Genomic DNA, 7,692 nt, shown 5'->3' on the forward strand with positions numbered 1-7,692 from the left:
TAACAATCTCCAATCACAGTTTTGATTGAGTTTTCTATATTCTACTTCCTCAAACCACACTCTAACACTGAGATTGACTTGCACCTTGTTTTTATATGCTGGCTATCAGCAGTCTTAACACTGAAGGTAGAGTGAGCTTCCTAAAACAGATTCATCATAATGTTGTCAACTCGTCTTGCAGGAGCTCTGCTTTGCTCTTGTGCAAAGCTAAATCACCTCAGAGTGACATGGGGAGCTTCTGCTTACTTGACTCTTGCTGTAATATTTAGGTAACCTTTCCCCTGCATAGGCGACAGCATGGCCATGTTATTTCTTTAGAATTCACTGGACGTGCAGTGCTGACTATTGAACTTGGAATTTTGCACTTTTTATTTTTGTGTAGAAGAACTCTTGATAACTGTTAATAATTTTCTGAATGTTTTAGTGGTGCTGGGGTGGAATCCAGGGCTTTGAGCATGCTAAGAAAGTGTTTGCCATTAATCCATATCTCTAGCTTTTAAACTACTTTTAGTAACTAAAATGTTCATAATTTCTTCTAAGACATTTGTTCATAATGCTCAATGACTAATGCATTTGCTAAATATTTGTTAAGAACCCACTGTGTGATTGAGCATGGTTTGGTTAGTCTTAACTGCTGTTAAAAAAATACTTCCATAAATGGAGTGACTCATAAGCGACAGAAACTTATCTCTCAGTTTGGCAGCTGAAAAGTTTTAGGTCAAAGCATCAGAGAATTTGATATCTTTGGAGGCTATAGTTCTGCTCTAGATAGCCATCTTCTTACATCCTCACAGGGTAGAAGGAGTGAGATTTCTGAGGTATCTTTGAAAGGACATGGATCTCATGATCTAACCATATCTCAAAGACTCCATTCTCTGATACCAACCATTATATTGGGTATTAGGATTTTAAAGTATGAATTTTTGAAGACACTCAATGATTTTATACAAAAGATACAAAAATGTGGGCCACTGTTTTTGGTGCCAGGCCTAAAATGTCTGGCCACTTCTGCAGTGTATTGACTTTTTGTCTGACTCTCCCTAAACAGAAAGTGCTTTTTGTACAAAGTAATGTTTTACTGGTTGTTTTAATGCAGCATGTGACTCAGTGCCTGGCATATACAATAGATGTTTAGACAATATTTCTGAAATAATTTTTTATGATTCATACCTTTTCAATTCAATTTGCCACCTCTAGAAAATGGAAAGAAGCAGAAAATATCCACAATTAATAAGAAAACATAGTCTCTCTCCTTTTCTTTCTCCACATCCTCCTCCACCTTGTCCTCCTCCTTCATGTTCTGCCATTTCCTCTATTCAGGAGCTCAAGAGCTCCTGCACCTGATGTGAAACCATAGGATCTCTAGCCAGGTCTTTGTGTTATATCCTGTCCAGTGTTGATGAGTCCGAGACACAGACAATGTTCTCTTAACATGCTCCCCATACACCCATAATGCATCAGAGACAGGGGCCAAGAGCCAGCGACAAAGCCAGTTTCAGGGTAAGGAAGTGTGTGATTGTGTACTCACTGAAAAATAACAATTTTGAAAATAAAAAAAGGGTTTTCCATATAAAACTGCTGCCTTTTTCTTTCTTTTAGTATTATTGGTAGGGTGCTGAGGGATGAAAAACCTTTATTTACAGCCAGCATTCAGTTTCTGCCTTATCTCCTTTGCTGATCTTGGCACTCTAACAGCATTTGGTAAAACTTAATAAATATTTGTTGAATTGGATTGTTCTGGTGGTAAGGGAAATGAACCCTGTATTTAATCACGCTGGAACCTTCTGGATTATAAACATTATGGAGCTTCACACCTCCTTTCTCTCTCTCTCTCTCTCTCTCTCTCTCTCTCTCTCTCTCTCTCTCTGTCTTTCTCCACAGAGACAAATCTTATAAGGTGATAACATGAAGGCATTTCTCAGAGCTTTTTGCGAGCAATTCAATTGGCCCAGACTTTGGTTAGAGTTTCAGAGATGTCTACTTGCTAATACATGGTACACATTGTGGAGAAACAGACTGAATACAGTAAGATACTCACCATGATTCCAAGAACAGGTGATGCTGTGCAAGGATCATGAAAGACTAAGGCACGACACTGTGTTTTCGTTCTCATTTATTGCCTTGTTAATTGTTTATTCTAAAAATGATGTTATAGAAAGAGTGGGAAAGATGAACAATTTAACTTTCCTTTTGTTTTCTGCTTCCTAAGGCAGCCATAGTAATTAATGCTGAAGGGAGAGGTCTTTGGCTAGTTATAACAAGAAGGAAAACAGAATCAATTGAGTCTGGGTTCGTGTTTTAGCTGCTTCATGAGACTGAAACACATGTACAAATTCTGAAATATGATTGATAAAATTTTATTTTATTTTTTATTTTTTAACTGTAACCAGCTGTATTAAAGATACTTTTCATAAACAATCATGGTATTTCAGGAAGTACATGGGAAGACAATCAACGATACACAAGAACTTCCAAATTTCCTTATTGTATAGCCTACCAAAGTCAGAAAGCCACTATAAAACCCAGTGAAATCTTCATTCGATGCTTTGAAAAGGGGAAAAAAGCTTAGAGTGAAGGTTGACATTTCACATTAAGGATGTTGTTTAACATTTTACAAACCGACCCTGACTTTCAGGAAATGAAAATGGCAGAATTAAAGATTAAAACAGAGACAGAAGGAACACCCATTCAGAGCCTGCCCCACATGTGGCCCATACATATACAGCCATCCAATTAGACAAGATGGATGAAGCAAAGAAGTGCAGGCCGACAGGAGCCGGATGTAGATCTCTCCCGAGAGACACAGCCAGAATACAGCAAATACAGAGGCGAATGCCAGCAGCAAACCACTGAACTGAGAACAGGACCCCCGTTGAAGGAAGGAATCAGAGAAAGAACTAGAAGAGCTTGAAGGGGCTCATGACCCCTTATGAACAACAATGCCAAGCAACTAGAGTTTCCAGGGACTAAGCCACTACCTAAAGACTATGCATGGACTGACCCTGGACTCTGACCTCATAGGTAGCAATGAATATCCTAGTAAGAGCACCAGTGGAAGGGGAAGCCCTGGGTCCTGCTAAGACTGAACCCCCAGTGAACGTGATTGTTGGGGGGAGGGCGGCAATGGGGGGGGCGGGTGGGGAGGGGAACACCGATAAAGAAGGGGAGGGGGGAAGGATTAGGGGGATGTTTGCCCGGAAACCGGGAAAGGGAATAACACTCGAAATGTAAATAAGAAATACTCAAGTTAATAAAAAATAAATAAATAAATAAAAAAAGAAAATGGCAGAATTATCAGTCTGAAGATCCACAATCCTTTATGAAAGGAACCAGTGTTCTGAGAACACTCGAGGAAGTCACAGTGAAGTCCACATTGCCCAATAGACTAGAAAACAAATCTTGGGGCTCAGGTTCCAACAGGTCTTTGGTTTTAAGGGAATTAAGTCTATGTTGACGGTACAGGGGGACGAGGATACAGGAATGAACTTAAGGGTTTTCCCAGTCAGACCACAAGGCATTTTGTGAACAGGAGTCTTACAAAATTATCAGGGAAAGATGTTTTCTTTCCTCAGTCCAGCTTGGGAGATATTTTGTTAGTGACCATGATCCTCTCCCTTTCACCCAAAACAATGAAGTGTTCTGTGTGCTAACAATATAGCTTTAAAAAAGTAAAACAAAATTCTACATTTTTATAAAACTTAATAAAAATATTATCTCAAACCGTATAGTCACCAGAAGTACACAGTTATCAAAAGTGTATACACGTCACTTGGTATCTCCAGCACCTTCAGCTTTCTGTGCTTGCTCTGTTTTGGAGTCTCCATTTTCTGCAGGATTATTCGCATCCTTACTGACTTTCACCTTCTTCCCCTTGGGTATCTTCTCCCACTTCTTTGCAGGGCCCTTTCTAGGCTTGGGCTCTGGCTTTGGAGGAGCGGGTTTATCAGACAACTTTGCAGATCTTCTCTGTGGCTCGTCCCTCACCTTGGCTTTGTCTCCTTTAGCCTCCCCTTCAGCCTTTCTTTTGGGCATGGCGGAAGTAGGGAACACCGGCGCTGGACACGGGTGGGTATACAGCGGCGAACAGGTTTTACCCATCCGGGGCTCATGCTCGCTGCTTCTTTACACTGCTCCGACTGATATAATTTTAATGATGCTGCATATTAGCAAATATTTTTATAGTTGCATTGAAAACTCTAGTTGTTGGCCGAGCCAAGAGTAAAATTCATGCTAATAACTTAAATGTTTAATTTTTCTTATAACAAATTGGACAGCAAATTGAAACATACTGTAAATGACAAATTGAGAGTGAGGATGTGGAAGAAAGAGAAATCGTTATGTACTTATACCTTTAATGACCCCCTTTCGTGGCTTTTTGAATAAGTAGCTCTACATGGCATTTTCATTTTACGCTGAGCTAAGTAAATTGTGCAGCCTTCTCTGCTCGCCTTTCAGACTCATGATGTGAACATTCGCCCGCAGGACAAATATTGACAGAGTACGGATTAGTGCATAGATCTAGAAAGATAGCTTAGGTAGTGAGTAACTGCAATGGAGAAGCCGAAATTAAGTTGAACCTGGGCAGTCCAGAAAGGTGCTTCTAAGGTGATACTCCAATGTATGCTGGTGAGGCTCCAGATCATGAATGTTCTAGAGAGTCACTAAGACAAGGCTCCCTTAGATGCTGCCTAAGCAAGCTCCCTCAGGTACTCTTGGAGGCTTTTCTATGCCTCTTGGCTTGGGAATGTGTGGAGAGACTACTAACCTGAACAATTAACATCTTTATCAGGTTACAAGGCTTCTTGTGATTCTTCTCTGCTTAGCATTGCTTATCCTCCTGAGAGGAATATTAGGTATTCTTTGTGTTAACTGAAGGAAATGGGCTATTTGTCCAAGCCAGCCCATGCTAATCCATCTTTACCAGAGGCTGATAGAATTAATCTCTTAACACTAAGACCTTAAAAAAAAATAGTACAGGACTTTGGAACTGAGGAGATTGCTCAGTAAGAGATCTTTCTGGGCGAGCACAAGAAGCTGGGCTTTAATTTTTAGTACCACATAATAAAATAGGTACAGGCAGGACACACATTTACAACTCATGGGAATAAAGCAGAAAATGACAGAACTAGACATCTGGTGCCTTGTTCTGGCCTTGAAAACACACAGACACACAAAGACACACACACACAGACACACACATACACACACACACACACACACACACACACACACACACACACACACACACACCATGATCCTGCTTCCTTGTCTTTTTAGGCAACGTTCTGATTTCCCACCATTTGTCATGAAAGACAAACATTCAGCCCTGGTGTCATTTTTTTATCTTTAAATGAAAGTAGGTGACAGCAATCACATTTGTAATTCCTCTTAGATTATGGCTTGAAGCCTCAACAGCCATGGCTTCATGGAAAGGAAATCCAAGGAGTTAAGATATCACTTGAAATTTCAATCAGTGATGACAATTGTATTTACATTTTAATTAAATATCAATTTTTTGTAGTTCTTGTAAAGTATTTCTCTACTGTTCTCAGTATGAGACACTCATAACCTCTCAAGGCTTTATAAAATCCACAGCTTTATCAATTCATTTGGGTGCATACCCAATATTTATCAAGGTCGGTCCATGTACTTGCTAGGCAGTTAGACTGAATGGGATGAGAATGATGTTAACAAGCTTCCATGTTCAAAGGGCTCTTGGCTGAGTCTGGTGGAACCTTAACTCCTCAAAGTCACATAGAAGCTGTTGGCTTAAAATGTTTGAGGCTTGGCCATCGCTCAAGTGGCTAACTGTGCTTGGGTTGAAATGGGTGCTTGTCATTCCCTGTGCCTTGACCTGATTTAAGAATCTACTACTCAAGTTAGGGTAAAGCCTTTTCTGAGATTTGTACGTAGAGAGGTGCGTGTTAATGGAAACAATTGTGAAGTTGAAACTTCAGCTACAAAGCCACAGAAATCTGTTGATGAAAGCTTTGTGGTCATCTCTCATTGTTAATGTCTCAGTGTTTAATAGACTCTTAACTATTGCTAGTGGGATTTCCATTTTCTCCTTGTATTCACTTCTTTCTGATCTTGCACTTTATTATCTTAGAGCAAATGTCTTAGTTAGAGTTTTATTGATGTGAAGAGGCACCGTGACCACGGCAATGCTTATAAAGGAAACCAATTCACTGGGGCTGACTTACGCAGTTTAGAAGTTTAGTCCATTATCGTCCTGGCAGGAAGCATGGTAGAGTGCAGGCAGATGTGGGGCTGGAGGAGGAGCTGAGAGTTCTATATGTGGATCAGCAGGCAGCGGAGAGAGAACTGACTTGAGCTTCTGAGACCTAAAAGCCTGTCCCCGCAGTGACAGATCTCCACTAGCAAGGCCCCACCTACTCCAACAATGCAACATTATGGGCCAAGCATCCAAACACATGAATCTATGGGGGCCATTCCTATCCAAATCAGCACACCAGAGAGTAGTGAGGGTTTCATAGACTATCCAGTCCAGTGCTTTATAAACTCCACATGAGTCTTTCCAAGGATCCATAAATGTCAAACAAGGATGGATGAGTCAAGCAGCTCTAAAATTTAAACCCCAAATAGTATCACTCTAGTCCAGTGAATTCAGTTGGATTCTGCATATATTTAAAAAGTATATATTGCTAAAATGTGATTGAACACTACAAATAGTTTTATTCCTTGTTTTATAGAATATGGAACTGAGTACCAAGCAGGACTGGTTGGTTTACAGTCATATAAATATAGTGTCATAACACAACTCATGCCTAAAGATTCATAGTCTAACGCATGTAGAATTCTCTCCTTAAAATCTTCTGCCTCTGGCCTTTTTCTCATCTGAGGAAAAGCAGCTTTAGAGTGAAATGTTGACCAGGGAGCATGACAGTTAAGGATGTCTGGTTCTTTTCATTTAGGATTAGATGCTCACAGTTGGCTGGGTTCCCTAAAAGGTTACTGGAGAGAGGAATAATTGAGAAATGCTACCAGACATAAAATGGCAGAGATGAAGTAGGAATTCATCTCAGAGAAAGGAGCAACACTACCTGGGGACAGGATATTGGGAACAGACTCTAAGTAGGTGAGACAAATCCTAGAACACTCACTGCAAGAATGTCCTGGAAGCAGCAGGCAGAAAAGGAGATTTGATTTGACAATGGTATCTTGTCACAGAAAATAAGCAGACTCTTTGGGGCAGGAAACATACAAATGGAATCACAGCATGTCAGGGAGATTGTTCTGTTCTTCAGTAATACAGTTCTTAAAGAAAGGGCTATTCCGTTTTGATAGCTCAGCAGCAGAGGGACCAAGATGAATTGGACGAAACTCTGAGTAGGGTAATGAGTGGATAAGTGGCTTCTGTTGGAGGAATTGACAATGTATAATGCTTTTAAGGGACCATCATCATAGCTTCCCATTACAATACTAGGAACAAGAGACACCAAGTGCGGAGTGAAATTACTTAGCTGCAGAGAGATTCAGTAGAAGATGATTGCATATGGTTAAGGATATCAGAAAATAGTTTAACCTTGGGAGAACCAATTTATCAGCAAAATGAGCAACCAAGCAAGAAGTATGAACAATTTAATATAAGATAAATATCTTTTCTTCAGTACTCTCAGCTATGGGTTGCCTATGACAAAACTATAATCCCTTTGCCGTGACTATCCTTTG

The 7,692-nt window shown here is 40.2% G+C and overlaps 1 pseudogene; it reads right to left on the minus strand.

Annotated features, from left to right (window-relative positions):
- Positions 1-3,765: 3,765 nt before the first annotated feature.
- Positions 3,766-4,032, minus strand: Hmgn2l3 (high mobility group nucleosomal binding domain 2 like 3; annotated as a pseudogene).
- Between the last annotated feature and the right edge of the window lie 3,660 nt (positions 4,033-7,692).

The sequence above is a fragment of the Rattus norvegicus genome, chromosome 7 (assembly GCF_021556685.1).
Source record: "Rattus norvegicus strain SHRSP/BbbUtx chromosome 7, alternate assembly SHRSP_T2T, whole genome shotgun sequence".
In the NCBI taxonomy this organism is placed as follows: domain Eukaryota; kingdom Metazoa; phylum Chordata; class Mammalia; order Rodentia; family Muridae; genus Rattus; species Rattus norvegicus.